Genomic DNA, 16122 nt, shown 5'->3' with positions numbered 1-16122 from the left:
GCAAAAAACCCCCAATCAAACAGGATTAATTATCGACCATCAGACCCAGGAGATTATCTATTCATTTTCGGTCTTTTAAGGCACAGCTCACAGTTTGTCCTTTATATTGGAACCAGAAACATTCCATCGGATTGTCTAGCTCAGAGGAGCCGCAGCAGAAAGCCACGGGCTGCCTGGGGCTTGAGAGCCCCACTCAGAAGATGTTGCCCGGGCCCAGAAACGCACCAGGGCGGAGCCAGCGGCGGCAGCAGCCAGGGAGCGCGTGTTTGTAGCTTGCGGCCGCGGTTGTTTTCTCCTCCCTCAGAACGTGCTGCGGGTTGCACCCAGCAAACCAGCCCGTTTTGCTTTGGCAAAAGCACCCGCGGCATCTCCCAATGAGCCGGCGCCCCACCCCCGTCCCCGCCCACTCTCCCGCGCACCCCGGGCGGGCGCTCCTGCACGGCTCCTGTCTCTCCCAGCTCCCGAGCCGGAGCCCTGCTCCCACCGCGGCGCAGAGCCAGCCCCCGCACCGGAAGGGGAAGCGCCGCCCCGGAGGAAAGGCAAAGGCAGCTTTGCATGAAGTTTGCTCGGGACAGAGTCTTCGGCTGAGCGGGGCAGGTAATGGGGGCACGGTGCAAGCAGCGCCGGGGAGGGCTGGCCCGCGGGCCGCAGCTCCGGTCCCGCCGAGCCCAAAGGCAGGGGGCAGAGGGAGCGGGCGGGGCCGGGGCCGGAGGGGAGAGGCGGCTGCGAACTGAAGCCTTCGCTGCCCCTTTCTCCGACCCCAGACGCGGCCGGCGTGCGCCCCGGCCACGCACCGCGGTGCCCTGGGCTCACCTGCCCCGGCTCTGCCTCTCGCGGCGGGGCTGCCCGGCTGAACGGGGCCCTGGCGTGGCGTGTGCGCGCTCTGCGTCCGGGCGTGTGGAGTGAGCCTCCCGGCCTCCCCCCCCCACCTCAGCGGGTGTGCAGAGGAGCGTGGCCAGATGACCTGGTATTCGGGGCTTTTGTCTTAGGTAGGCTCTGTTGCTGCCCACCCCCTCGCCAGAGCGCTGTCTGCTAACCCTGGTTCGGAAGGTGACTCCTGGGGGCATTCTGCGCTAAGGGGACCAGGTGTCGGGTTTTTGACCGGAACAGCCGGTCGAAACGGGATCCTGACGGCTCCAGCCAGCACCGCTGACCGGGCTCTTGACTATCCGGTTGGCGGGGCTGGCACGCTCTCTGCTAGCCTCTGCACTGCGCGGTTCCTAGGAAGCAGCCGGCATGTTCCCCCTCCGCCTCCTACACATGGAGCAGTCAGGGGGCTCTCCACGCTGTCCCCGCCCCAAGCACCACTCCACAGCTCCCATTGGCCGGGAACCACGGCCAATGGAAGCTGTAGGGGTGGTGCCTGCGGACGGGGCAGAGTGCAGAACCCCCTGGCTGCACCTCTGGGTAGGAGCTGGAGAGGGGACATGCTGCTGCTTTCTTGAGCTACTTGAGGTAAGTGCCGCCCAGAGCCAGCACTCCTCATCCCCTTCCGTGCCCCAATCCCCTGCCCCAACTCCAGCCCTGATCTCTCTCCCACCCTCTGAACCCCTCAATCCCAGCCTGGAGCATCCTTCTTCACCCCAAACCCCTCATCCCTGGCCCCACCCCAGCTGAAGCCCTCACCCCATCTTGCAGCTCAACCCATTGTCTCAGCCTGGAGCCCGTTCCTGCACTCTGAACTCCTCATTTCTGGCCCCACCCAGGAGCCCACACGCCCAGCCAGAGCCCTCACCCCCTCCTGCACCCCAGCCCCCTGAGCCAGCCCGGTGAAAATGAGCGAGTGAGTGAGGGTGGGGAGAGCGAGCGACAGAAGAAGGGGGGTTGGAGTGAGCAAGGAACGGCACCTCAGAGAAGGGGCAGGGGATGGGCACGGCCTCAGAGGAGAGGCAGGGCAGGGGGCGGGGCAAGGTGTTTGGTTTTGTGCAAGTAGAAAGTTGGCAACCAATAAAATGAAATGTGCCAAAAAATAAAAAATTCTGCACACAATATTTTTAAATTCTGCAAATTTTATTTGTAAAAATAACACTACATAATTACGCCAGTTTCAATTATTTTGGTAATGTATTTTAAAATATCTGTCAGCAAGTATGTCTGTAACAGTGTATATACACACACACACACACAAATTCCCCCAGGAGTAGAGAACTAAAGAAACCCCTATGACAACCCAGTTCTTGTTTCTTTGCCCTCCCCCTTCCACAGCTAGACACCTACAACCTCTTCCCCTCAAGAGCCCACCTGCGGGCCACCCCCTGTCAATACACCCGAACACTCTCCTCCCCAGAGCCCAGCCGTTGGGCCCCCCTTTGCCCAGACACCCGTCCCCCTGCCTGTCCCCCATGAGTCCAGGGAATACAGAGGGAGAAACAGCTTGATGCTTGGTCCCAGGCTTGCGTGGACTTTCCTGCATGCAGCCCTCTCCTTCCCTCAGGGCATGCTGGGAACTGCAGCTGCCAGGAACCCTCTAGCTCCCTCTCCCTCCCCGCAGCAGTGTCTTCTATGTGCAAGCTGGGCTCTGCCGAGTCCAGTGGTGGCTAGCAGCGCTGCAGCCCATTTCTTTGGGGGAAAGGAAATTCTGCTTGCACATTAATTTCTGCAAAATTGTGCATTGGCGCACAATTCCCCCAGGAGTAGACGATACATGTACTGTGTGGAAAGTGCTTTGAGAGCCTTGGCTGGTGGTGAAGTGCGAAGTGGTTGATGGCACATTTTTCCCTCTGAATCGCTTTTAGGGCTCATCTGGCGTATTTTGTGCATCTGGTTCTTTGGGAGAGACTTTTGCTTATCTCACCACCTAACCTTGACCACAAGTGTTGCTTCTGAAGATACCTTATCTTTGCAAAATGGTGTTATAGTGTAATATTTTCCCCAAATCCTCCTTTTTTGCTTGCTGCTTTGGTGGGAGGCTTTCTAAAAGGCACGTGCTAAAATGAGGTAGAATTGTACGGTGAATGAGAGAGGATTGTATGCTCCTCTCTTTCAGGAAGCTGAAAGTTAGAATTACCCTTGCACCTCAGTTTCCTTGTAAGCATTACAAATTGCTGTGACACCTGATTGCACTTTCCTTGAAGAGCAGTATGGGGCAAACCTAGTTCAGCAGAGTCAGGGTATGTCTACGCTATGAAATTAGGTCGAATTTATAGAAGTTGTTTTTTTAGAAATCGTTTTTATATAGTCGATTGTGTGTTTCCCTACACAAAATGCTCTAAGTGCATTAACTCGGCGGAGTGCTTCCACAGTACCGAGGCTAGCGTCGACTTCCGGAGCGTTACACTGTGGGTAGCTATCCCACAGTTCCTGCAGCCTCCGCTGCCCATTGGAATTCTGGGTTGAGATCCCAATGCCTAATGGGGCAAAAAAACATTGTCGCGGGTGGTTCTGGGTACATGTCATCAGGCCCCCGTTCCCTCCCTCTCTCTGTGAAAGCAAGGGCAGACCATCGTTTCGCGCCTTTTTTCCTGAGTTACCTGTGCAGACGCCATACCACGGCAAGCATGGAGCCCGCTCAGCATATGTCACCGTATGTCTCCTGGGTGCTGGCAGACACGGTACAGCATTGCTACACAGCAGCAGCAACCCATTGCCTTGTGGCAGCAGACGGTACAATAGGACTGGTAGCCGTCATCGTCATGTCCGAGGTGCTCGTGGCCGCGTCGGTCACGAGCGCCTGGGCAGACATGGGTGCAGGGACTACATTAGGAGTGACTCGACCAGGTCACTCTCTTTAGTCCTGCAGGCAGTATTGTACCATCTTATGGTGAGCAGGCAGGAAATATGGATGGCTAGCAGTCCTATTGTACCATCTTTTGCCGGGCAGGCAGGAGATGAGGATGGCTAGCAGTCCTATTGTACCATCTTCTGCAGAGCAGTCAAGAGATGTGGATAGCTTGCAGTCCTTCTGCACTGTAGATGATGATCTTTGTACAGCCAAAGATGTAAAAGATAGATGGAGTGGATCAAAACAAGAAATAGACCAGATCTGTTTTGTATTCATTTGCTCCCCCCTCCCTCCCTCCGTGAAGTCCTGCCTGAAATATGAGAGGGAGGGATAGCTTAGTGGGTTGAGCATTGGTCTGCTAAACTCAGGGTTTTGAGTTCAATCCTTGAGGGGACCATCCTGTGTGACAGTGGTTTTTGTTTCTCCTTGATGTAAAGCCACCCCCTTTGTTGATTTTAATTCCCTGTAAGCCAACCCTGTAAGCCAGGTCGTCAGTCGCCCCTCCCTCCGTCAGAGCAACGGCAGACAATCGTTCCGCGCCTTTTTTCTGTGCAGATGCCACACCACGGCAAGCATGGAGCCCGCTCAGATCACTTTGGCAATTAGGAGCACATTAAACACCACACGCATTATCCAGCAGTATATGCAGCACCAGAACCTGGCAAAGCGAAACAGGGCGAGTAGGTGACATCAGCGCGGTGACGAGAGTGATGAGGACATGGACACAGACTTCTCTCAAGGCATGGGCCCTGGCAATGCAGGCATCATGGTGCTAATGAGGCAGGTTCATGCCGTGGAACGCCGATTCTGGGCCTGGGAAACAAGCACAGACTGGTGGGACCGCATAGTGTTGCAGGTCTGGGATGATTCCCAGTGGAATGTGTAAGGGCACTTTCATGGGACTTTGTGACTTGCTTTTCGCTGCCCTGAAGCGCATGAATACCAAGATGAGAGCAGCCCTCACAGTTGAGACGTGAGTGGCAATAGCCCTGTGGAAACTTGCAACGCCAGACAGCTACCAGTCAGTCGGGAATCAATTTGGAGTGGGCAAATCTACTGTGGGGGCTGCTGTGATGCAAGTAGCCAGCGCAATCAAAGATCTGCTGATATCAAGGATAGTGACCCTGGGAAATGTGCAGGTCATAGTGGATGGCTTTGCTGCAATGGGATTCCCTAACTGTGGTGGGGCCATAGACGGAACCCATATCCCTATCTTGGCACCGGAGCACCAAGCTGGCGAGTACATAAACCGCAAGGGGTAGTTTTCAATAGTGCTGCAAACACTGGTGGATCACAAGGGACATTTCACCAGTATCAACGTGGGATGGCCGGGAAAGGTACATGACGCTCGCATCTTCAGGAACTCTGGTCTGTTTCAAAAGCTGCAGGAAGGGACTTTGTTCCCAGGCCAGAAAATAACCATTGGGGATGTTGAAATGCCTATAGTTATCCTTGGGGACCCAGCCTACCCCTTAATGCCAAGGCTCATGAAGCCGTACACAGGCAGCCTGGACAGTAGTCAGGAGCTGTTCAACTACAGGCTGAGCAAGTGCAGAAAGGTGGTAGAATGTGCATTTGGACGTTTAAAAGTGCGCTGGCACAGTTTACTGACTTGGTTAGACCTCAGCGAAACCAATATTCCCACTGTTATTCCTGCTTGCTGTGCGCTCCACAATCTCTGTGAAAGTAAGGGGGAGACGTTTATGGCGGGGTGGGAGGTTGAGGCAAATCGCCTGGCCGCTGGTTACGCGCAGCCGGACACCAGGGTGTTTAGAAGAGCACAGGAGGGCGCGGTGCATCAGAGAAGCTTTGAAGACCAGTTTCATGACTGGCCAGGCTATGGTGTGAAAGTTCTGTTTGTTTCTCCTTGATGAAACCCCCCGCCCCTTGGTTCACTCTACTTCCCTGTAAGCTAAGCACTCTCCCCTCCTCCCTTCGATCACCACTTGCAGAGGCAATGAAGTCATTGTTGCTTCACATTCATGCATTCTTTATTAATTCATCACACAAATAGGGGGATAACTGCCAAGGTAGCCTGGGAGGGGTTGTGGAGGAGAGAAGCACCAGGAGGGGTGGTGGAGGAGGGAAGGACAAGGCCACACAGCACTTTAAAAGTTTAAAACTTATTGAATGCCAGCCTTCTGTTGCTTGGGCAATCCTCTGGGGTGGAGTGGCTGGGTGGCCGGAGGCCCCCCCACTGTGTTCTTGGGCATCTGGCTGAGGAGGCTATGGAACTTGGGGAGGAGGGCAGTTGGTTACGCAGGGGCTCAAACGGCGGTCTGTGCTCCAGCTGCCTTTCCTGCAGCTCAACCATACGCTGGAGCATATTAGTTTGATCCTCCAGCAGCCTCAGCATTTAATCCTGCCCCCTCTCATCATGCTGCCGCCACCTTTCAGCTTCAGCCCTTTCTTCAGCCCGCCACCTCTCCTCCCGGTCATTTTGTGCTTTCCTGCTCTCTGACATTGTCTGCCTCCACACATTCGTCTGTGCTCTGTCAGTGTGGGAGGAAAGCATGAGCTCAGAGAACATTTAATCACGAGTGTGTTTTTTTCGCCTTCTAATCTTCACTAGCCTCAGGGAAGGATAAGATCCTGTGATCCTTGAAACACATGCAGCTGGTGGAGAAAAAAAAGGGACAGTGGTATTTAAAAAGACACATTTTATAGAACAATGGGTACACTCTTTCACAGTAAACCTTGCTGTTAACGTTATATACAAAGCACATATGCTTTCATTCCAAGGTCGCATTTTGCCTCCCCCCACCACGTGGCTAGCCCCTCACCCCTCCCCGTGGCTAACAGCGGGGAACATTTCTGTTCAGCCACAGGCAAACAGCCCAGCAGAAACGGGCACCTCTGAATGTCCCCTTAAGAAAAGCACCCCATTTCAACCAGGTGACCATGAATGATATCACTCTCCTGAGGATAACACAGAGAGATAAAGAACGGATGTTGTTTGAATGCCAGCAAACATACACTGCAATGCTTTTGGGAGTACATCCAGGAGAGCCGCAAATGCCAGGGCAAATTAATCATTAAACATGCTTGCTTTTAAACCATTTGTAGTATTTTAAAAGGTACGCTCACCAGAGGTCCCTTCTCCGCCTGGCGGGTCCGGGAGGCAGCCTTGGGTTGGTTCGGGGGGTACTGGCTCCAGGTCCAGGGTGAGAAACCGGTTTCTCCACTTGCTTGCTGTGAGCATTCTACAACTTCATCATCATCATCTTCCTCGTCCCCAAAACCTGCTTCTGTGTTGCCTCCATCTCCATTGAAGGAGTCAAACAACACGGCTTGGGTAGTGGTGGCTGAACCCCCTAAAATGGCATGAAGCTCATCACATAAGCGGCATGTTTGGGGCTCTGACCCGGAGTGGCTGTTTGCCTCTCTGGTTTTCTGGTAGGCTTGCCTCAGCTCCTTAAGTTTCACGCGGCACTGCTTTGGGTCCCTGTTATGGCCTCTGTCCTTCATGCCCTGGGTGATTTTTGCAAATGTTTTGGCATTTTGAAAACTGGAACGGAGTTCTGATAGCACGGATTCCTCTCCCCATACAGTGATCAGATCCCGTACCTCCTGTTCGGTCCATGCTGGAGCTCTTTTGCGATTCTGGGACTCCATCATCGTCACCTCTGCTGATGAGCTCTGGCCAGCGTAGCAAGCTGCAGGTGACCATGCAAACAGGAAATTGAAATTCAAAAGTTCGCGGGCCTTTTCCTGTCTACCTGGCCAGTGCATCTGAATTGAGAGTGCTGTCCAGAGCGGTCACAATAGAGCACTCTGGGGTAGCTCCCGGAGGCCAATACCGTCTAATTGCTTCCACAGTACCCCAAATTCGACCCGGCAAGGCCAATTTAAGCGCTAATCCCCTTGTCGAGGGTGGAGTAAGGAAATTGATTTTAAGAGCCCTTTAAGTCAAAAAAAAGGGCTTCGTTGTGTGGACAGGTGCAGGGTTAAATCGATTTAAAGCTGCTAAATTTGACCTCAACTCCTAGTGTAGATCAGGGCTTAGAGGAGAAACTTTGTAGAGTAGTAGGCCATGCAAACTCCATGTCTATTGCTATACAAGCTAAGTAAAATATAAAAAAGGTAAACTAGGCTTATTGGGCTAAACTGCTCAATGGGAACTGAACCCTTGTAACAAAATAATAATACCTAGCCCTATGTATCACATTCTTTCAATAATGTGGGTAAATTATTTTCTGCCACAATGTCCCCTTTAAAAGTGCTTGTCTAAACAGGGTATTATTTTATCATCAAGGTGTCTATATTGGAATAGTGTATTCCTGTAAATTTAGGGGAATAAGCTTTGCTGAAATAAGCATCTTTATACCGGCTTAACTGTGTCAGCACTGGGGGATTGTATTACTTTATAGCATTTTCTGAATGGCTATAGGTATAGCAGTACAAACTTTTTGTGTAGACCAACCCAACTAGAAGAAATAAAGTGGAACTGGTTTAAGAAAGGGAAAAGGATGGTTCTGGGGAACACAAGTTAAGGCTCATAAAAGGGGTAAATGGCCTTGCGTAGATCTAAATGGTTGGCTGCTTGATTATTTGCTTTCTTTAAATGTCAAGAAGTCTGGAACCCATATCTAATTCCTTAATGCCTAGATTGCCGCAGTGTAAATGAAGATTCTGGGCCAGTTACTGCCCTCGATTCAGCTACTCCCACTGACATAAATAAATTAAAGACCTTATTTTCCATTGCTTTGCACCTGGTAATGTCACTTACACCGATAAAAGTGAGTGCAAAACCACTACCAAATCGGAATGTTTGCACATTACACCCACTTTGTAAATGATGACAGGTGCAAAGCAGAGAACCAGGCCCAAGCTTTTTAGTCACTGGACTAAGGGCTAGTCTACACTAGCAAAGCTAAAGCGCTGCCATGGCAGCGCTTTAATGTGGTTTGTGTGGTCGCGGCAGAGCACTGGGAAAGAGCTCTCCCAGCGCTCTAAAAAACCCACCTCCACAAGGGGCACAGCTACCAGCTCTGGTGCACTGTCTACACTGGTGCTTTACAGCGCTGAACTTGCTGCGCTCAGGGGGGTGTTTTTTCACCCCCCGAGTGAGAAAGTTGCAGCGCTGTAAATTGCCTGTGTAGATAAGCCCTAAGCTTATGCCTACACTTAAAACACTGCAGCAGCGCAGCTGGACTGTTGTAGTTCACCATTGTAGTGCTTCAGTGTAGACACTCACTACAGCCACAGGAAGAGTTTTCCCGTTGCTGTGGTTAATTCATCTCCTTGAGAGGCAGTAGCTAGGTCAATGGAAGAATTCTTCTGTCAACCTAGCAATGTCTACTCTGGAGATTAAGTTGGCATAGTTACATCTTTCATGGGTGTATATTTTTCACACCCTGAGAGATGTAGCTATGCCAATGTATGTTTCAGTGTAGACCAGCCCTAAGTATAATGAGGTTGTTTTATTTAGAAATTCTTCAGAAAACAGACACATTGTAGTGCAGCTGAGAACAGTAATTTATTTATTTTCAAGTGCATGACAATGTCCTCATTTGCAGAAAGAGATATGATCATGCTGATACACATTGCACTCTGTAATGTGAAGCTTTGAAGGAAAAAATCAGGTTACAACATGGACCAAATTATTTGTCATTGATTAAGTAAAAATGAGGTACCAGGTTGACTATTATAGATTAACACATAATTAATGTGTACATTTCCCCAAGTATGTAATCGTCAATTCTCGACTGAACAGAATGCTTTAGAGGTGCAAATAGAAGGTCATTGTGCTGACTGGTGAGAGTGGTTGTGGTGCTGTGATTGTTTTGTTTTATTGGTGACTACAGTGGTTTCATTTCAGTTTCTCTTTGATTTCTTGCCTTTGACTCTTAACCCTTCTCTTCCCTACTCATTACATGGTATCAAATGTTGGGGGAGATTCCAGAGTTTTAGTAGGCTGGTCTTATTGCTTGGCACTCTTTGCACTATCTGTACAGTCCTGGGTCCTATTGCACAAATGTTTGAATGCTGTTGACTGGCTGTTTCAAGGACACAGCCTTGGTTGATGGAGATCAGGGTGTACCCCATAAAGACTGATGAGAGCCTTTTCAGTGACAGGCTCATGATAATGGAACTTGCTACCACCAGCTATCAGGTAGCACCAAATCCTGCTACCTTCTGGACACAGTGCAAGATTCATCACTTCATGCAAGTGCTTACTTAATTGATTGATGGAGTCCCACCTTATAAGTAAGGGATCCTGAGGGAAGAGGAGATCTATGTTCCTGTAGTACTATGGACATCACAGTGCCATTCGAGAACAGGAGCCCAGCCTTCCACGATGCCCAAGCTCGAAAGGTAGAGAAATATGCCCCTCTGGCCGAAACCTTGAGAGCTAAGGGTTACCAGGTCCGGACACGTGCACTGATCGTCGGAGCCTTAGGCGCATGGGACCCTGGTAATGAGCGAGTGCTGAGAGAATGCAGAATCGGTCAACATTACACTCAGTTGATACAGCAACTCATGGTGTCGGATGCCATCAGGCGGTCGAGGGACATCTACATAGAACACATCACTGGACATCGGCAATACCAGGAGGGATGAGCTGGAGCGCCGATGAGAAGCGCAGTCAGGAAAGTAACAAATACTTTCCTTATGGATTGCATTTTCTAAATGGACAACCAACCTAATTCTCAATTACCGAGGGACAATCTCCACTCATTGATATATTTTGCTTTTCACAACCAAATTTCTGTACAACTTTTCATGAGTGATGTACCCAAGTATTCTAATATCTAAACTGTATTAATCTATTCACCTAAATTTGGGTTATTGCTGATTATGTACTCTATGTATCATATGACTTTTAAAAACTAACTTTGTATTTGTGGATAATCTAATCACTATACCCAGATGTATAGACACTGTTATAGAATATCAGGGTTGGAAGGGACGTCAGGAGGTCATCTAGTCCAACCCCCTGCTCAAAGCAGGACCAATCCCCAACTAAATCATCTCAGCCAGGGCTTTTTCAAGCCTGACCTTAAAAATATCTAAGGAAGGGGATTCCACCACCTCCCTAGGTAACGCATTCCAGTGTTTCACCACCCTCCTAGTGAAAAAGTTTTTCCTAATATCCAACCTAAACCTCCCCCACTGCAACTTGAGACCATTACTCCTTGTTCTGTCATCAGCTACCACTGAGAACAGTCTAGATCCATCCTCTTTGGAGCCTCCTTTCAGGTAGTTGAAAGCAGCTATCAAATCCCCGCTCATTCTTTTCTTTCGTAGACTAAACATCCCCAGTTCCCTCAGCCTCTCCTCATAGGTCATGTGTTCCAATCCCCTAATCATTTTTGTTTCCCTCTGCTGGACGTTTTCCAATTTTTCCACATCCTTCTTTTAGTGTGGGGCCCAAAACTGGACACAGTACTCCAGATGAGGCCTCACCAATGTCGAATAGAGGGGAACGATCACGTCCCTCGATCTGCTGGCAATGCCCCTACGTATACATCCCAAAATGCTGTTGGCCTTCTTGGCAACAAGGGCACACTGTTGACTCATATCTAGCTTCTCATCCACTGTAACCCCTAGGTCCTTTTCTTCTCCCATAAGTGTGGGTGGAAGGGGCTCACACCACTTGGCAAGGTTGCATCATGAGAAAAAACAACTTTGCTCTATTTCCACACTTTCTAATCTTTCAGAGTAGCAGGAGGTGAAGAAGTGATACAAATGCATTAGACTCTAGAGCAAAACGAAGAGACCAAACCACAGACTCTGGACTCAGCAGTCATGTATCCTGCAGTCTGAACTTGGAATCTGATACATTCCCTCATTGGCTACCATCATTTGCCCAGCATGGAAATTCTTCTTGTTCAACAAGGCAGCCAGATTGGGACCCAAAGGCATGGAATGCCTCTGAAGGAATCAGCTGTTTCTCTCTGTGCTTCATGGAACTTGGGATCCAAATGGCAAAGACAGTTGTGCCCAGTTTAATCATGGCATCCTTTAGGAGTGTGATCAATGCCACTTAACAAGGGAGCAGGGTTCTAAAAATAGTTTACCTGGGCCACAGGTCACCATAGCTTCCAACTCTGGGGTGAAAATCAACCACCGGTACATGCAGTTTCTACGTGAGTTCTTGTGAAATCTTTGACCTTACTTGGAGTAATTTTACACTTCTCTGGAGTAGAATTCTTCACCAACCACACAACATATCAGTAGTGATAGTGAGGTATAACTCCCCCAAATATGCCCTTTTATTTCTTTAATCTGGTGGCACAGATTTAAATTAGGGACTACATTCAGGTGCTGCTCAGATTCCTTGTAAGGCACCAAATGTCAGGTATCTATTAAAAATAGGTGTCTTTCTGCAGCTCTATCACATTCCACATGGATTTCATTTTCTACACATTTGCAGCATCTCCCAGGAGTGAGCTGAAGAGAAATGTCACTTCCATTTTTTCCATCCCTACCTAGATAAGGATTGCATTTCCCAAATAATAGGCAACATGCACCTGAATAGGAAGGAGATATCTTCAGGAGTGACCTCCTGCAGGGCCTTGGCCACAACTGCTTTAGAAGCCAAATGCATGGGTATTTTGCTTATTTAGAAGTCATTTACTAAGGAGTCTTCTTCCCAACCCTTTAGAAAAAATATTGACCTAACCAATTGAACAACAGGGGATTGGGATGGTGCTGGGGAGTAAGGGAATCCCACTGACTTACCCTGTCTTCTTCTGTTTTGCCCTCTGTAACATGACATTTTTTTCTATCCCTGCCCTGTTCCTGCTCTTTGTTATAGGTCAATATATTTTAGGAGAGGAAAATGGTAGTAAAAATGTCTGCTCTCCAACACAACCTGAAGCAACATCAGAGCAACTGGGAATGAAACAATTTGTTCCCGAAGAGGGAACTTGATGACTAACAATTGCTTTGAAATGGGGGAACAGTATAACCGTGATGCTCAGGGTTTGTTTAGACTAGGAAAAGTGATGGAGTTTAGGTCAGGTCAAGGGGAAACCTAATGCCAACTACTGCACCTGAGCTGCATCTGCTCTACAACTATAATTGTCTGACAACTATAATTGACCTACGTATTATATAATTTTTTTAACATTAGCTTTAATAAAAATTTTAAATCTATTTTTATCTCTCATAAAAATGTATACAAGGAGCACTTAGATATTATTGTTGATAGACGTTTACTAGATGAAATGCATTTAGTAATGTATTCTCTTTGGGCGGTCACCTTGACATGGTGGAGAAGCTTGCGTATACTTAAGACCCTAAGAGCGAAACTGTCGAGAGTCCTGTACCCCTGGCAGGGTCACCCATGGCAGTAAGGTTGAAGGCAAGGTACCAGACAAAGTGCAGCCCAACACAACCCAGTATAAGACCTCAGTGGCAGAACAGGTGGATGAAGCAGGATCACCTCTCAACTGCTGCGAAGGCGGACAAATGCTGCAATGGAGAAGAAATCCCTGGTTGTCTTGGACCTCCTTGCCACCGGACACAGGTGCCTCTTCCGCCAAGATTTATGTGGCTGCTGGTGTCCATCAGCTCCTCCACGTTAAACTAATCACACGCAGGCTTCTTTCAGAGGAAGAACTTTTTCGCAACCCCTACCCATAAAAGTCCTGCAACAATGGGTGAGTTGTGACGGGGACAGGTGAAGTGATCAACAGGAGTTCCTAGTCACAGACCCACACGCAGGCGGTGACCGCAAGATGATCATCATGTGCCCCTGGACTGGGATAGGGGGGCATTTTTTGGCAGCAGAAGGTATGACTGAGCAGGCCTTTTTAGGAACCCCTCTTCTCACCCCATATGGGGAAGGTGCTAGAAAAGGTGCCCCAAACATAGGCTATCCCACCATACCTGACTGGATAACCGCGTCCAGAGGGATCACTCCCAATGTGGTAGAAAAACAAAAAGTTTCTTAAAAAGAAAAGGAGTACTTGTGGCACCTTAGAGACTAATCAATTTATTTGAGCATAAGCTTTCGTGAGCTACATGCATCGGATGCATCCGATGAAGTGAGCTGTAGCTCACGAAAGCTTATGCTCAAATAAATTGGTCAGTCTCTAAGGTGCCACAAGTACTCCTTTTTCTTTTTGCGAATACAGACTAACACGGCTGTTACTCTGAAAAAAGTTTCTTGCACCTTGTAATGTCCACTAGACAAATCAAAAAGTGAAAGACCCAAACACAGAACAGCAGTTGTTGCCCAAGATCTCTCGAGGTATAACATCGACATCGCTCCTCTCAGCAAAACAAAATGTGCAGATGAAGGCCACTTGAGGGAAGAGAGCGGTGGTTACACTTTCTTCTGGAAAAGAAAACCAGCAAGCAACAGGCGAATACACAGTGCTGGCTTTGCAATCAAGAACCTTCTAGTCAACCGCCTGACTGAGTTTCCCATCAGCATCAACGAGTGCCTTATGACCCTGCGCATTTGATCAATAAGTCATTTGCCACTATCGTCAGTGCATATGCACCAGCACTTGATGCTGAAGAAGAACAGAAAGAATCCTTTTACACTGACCTTGATAAAATGTTATCCATTCCAAAAACAGATAAGATAATCCTCTTAGGGGACTTTAATGCAAGAGTTGGCCGAGATTCTAACGTATGGAATAGCACCATTGGGAAGGAAGGAGTAGGCAAGACCAAGTCAAATGGCATCCTTCTACTCAGCAAACGTGCAGAGCACTACCTTGTGATCATAAACACAATCTTCAGTCAAAGCAACAAGTATAAAACAACTTGTCACTCAAAACAGTGGCACCTCCTAGATCAGGGGTCTCAAACACGCGGCCCGCCAGCTCCCCGCGGCACCCCCGACCCCCCCCTCCCCCAGCATTTACCTAGAGCGGCTCCGGCCTGACGCCCACCAAGGGCAGGGCAGGCTCCCTGCCTGCCTGCCCTGCCCCCGCACCGCTCCGGGAAGTGGCCAGGAGGTGGGGGAGGGGGAGGGCCACAGGAGTCTGTGTGTTGCCCTGGCCGCTCCTCCAGGTACCTCCCCCGAAGCTCCCATTGGTCGCGGTTCCCCGTTCCCAAACCCCCTGACCTGAGCCCCCTGCTGTACCCCACACCCCTCCTGCACCCCGACCCCCTGCCGCACCCCTCCTGCACCCTGACCCCCCCCCAAGCCCCCGCCACACTCTGCACCCCTCCTGAACCTAACCCCCTGCCCTGAGCTGCCTGCTGCATCCCAACCCCCTGCCCTGAGCCCCCTGCCACACCCTTCACCTCTTCTGCACCCCCTGGGGGCAGGGAGGGGGCAGAGTTGGGGTGGGGATTTCAGGGAAGGGATTGGAATGGGGCAGGGAAGGAGTGGGAAGAGGTGGGGCAGGGCCTCACGGAAGGGGTGGGGCCGGGGAAGCACGGGGGGTGGTCAGTGGTGCGGCCCTCGGGTCAATGTACTAGTCCTCATGTGGCCCTCATGGTCATTTAAATTTGAGACCCCTGTCCTAGACTATGTCATTGTAAGAACACAGTATCTAAGAGATATCCAAATCACGCATGTCATGAGAGAAGCCGATGATTGCTGGACTGACCACGGCTTGGTGAGGTCAGTCATGTCCATCAGGATTGCACCGAAACATAGAAAGCAATCCACACCACACAAACGGCAATACAACATCCAAAGAGTTCAGTCCTCAGGGCACCAAGAGAACTTCCAAACACGCCACAGTGAAATATTGACCAAATGCACACCTGGAAATGACAACACAAGTGTTGAAGAAGACTGGGAAGCCCTAAAAGAGATCATCCATGAGGCTTGCGAGGAATTCACCAGCCTTGCTACCCACCGCCATCAGGATTGGTTTGACAATAACAACATTGAGATTACAGCCCTTTGGGAGCAGAAGAGAAAAGTTTTCTGGCAAAACCAACCACTGTACAGTCAGAAGCAGAGTTCTTTCCATCAACTCAAAGCTGAAGTTCAAAGGAGGATCTGAGAAATCAAAAACAAATGGTGGGAGGACAAAGGAAAAGAAATCCAAACATTCGCTGATAGACATGATATGTGGAGCTTTTTTTATGACACAAAGACCCTGTACGGACCAAAGACCCTGGGCTCACACCTCTGAGATCCGAAGATGGTAGTACTCTTCTTAAAGATAACGAATCCATTAAGAGCGCTGGAAGGAACGCTACCAGAAGCTTCTAAATCAAGAATCGACTGTGCTTTTCGACACCATAGACGCCATCCCTCAGCACCCAATCTGGGAAACTCTTGCCAACCCCCCAACACCTGAGGAGGTCTACAAAGCAACTAAACAAATGAAGAACAATAAAGCACCAGGTCCTGATGGCATGCCATCTGAAGTACTGAAAGTGCGGGGAAAATCACTAACTAACAAGCTTCACTTGCTGCTCCTCAAAATCTGGCACACCGAAGAAATCCCTGCCGACTTACATAATGCTAACAT

At 49.5% G+C, this 16122-nt stretch overlaps 1 protein-coding gene across 4 annotated transcripts in view; it reads left to right on the top strand.

Moving 5' to 3' along the window:
* Positions 1 to 355: 355 nt before the first annotated feature.
* Positions 356 to 16122, top strand: part of SAMD3 (sterile alpha motif domain containing 3) — a 103157-nt gene continuing 87390 nt past the window's right edge. For 2 of the 4 annotated variants that reach the window (XM_027823213.3, XM_037894780.2), the window contains exon 1: positions 406 to 597. The gene's annotated coding sequence lies outside the window, so the exon portion shown is untranslated. Of the gene's footprint in view, positions 598 to 16122 lie in introns of all 4 variants that reach the window. The other 2 variants (XM_007060780.4, XM_043542887.1) reach the window with 2 other exon arrangements.

This window comes from Chelonia mydas, chromosome 3 (genome assembly GCF_015237465.2).
Source record: "Chelonia mydas isolate rCheMyd1 chromosome 3, rCheMyd1.pri.v2, whole genome shotgun sequence".
In the NCBI taxonomy this organism is placed as follows: Eukaryota; Metazoa; Chordata; order Testudines; family Cheloniidae; genus Chelonia; species Chelonia mydas.
This window is presented reverse-complemented; position numbering and strand designations above follow the sequence as displayed.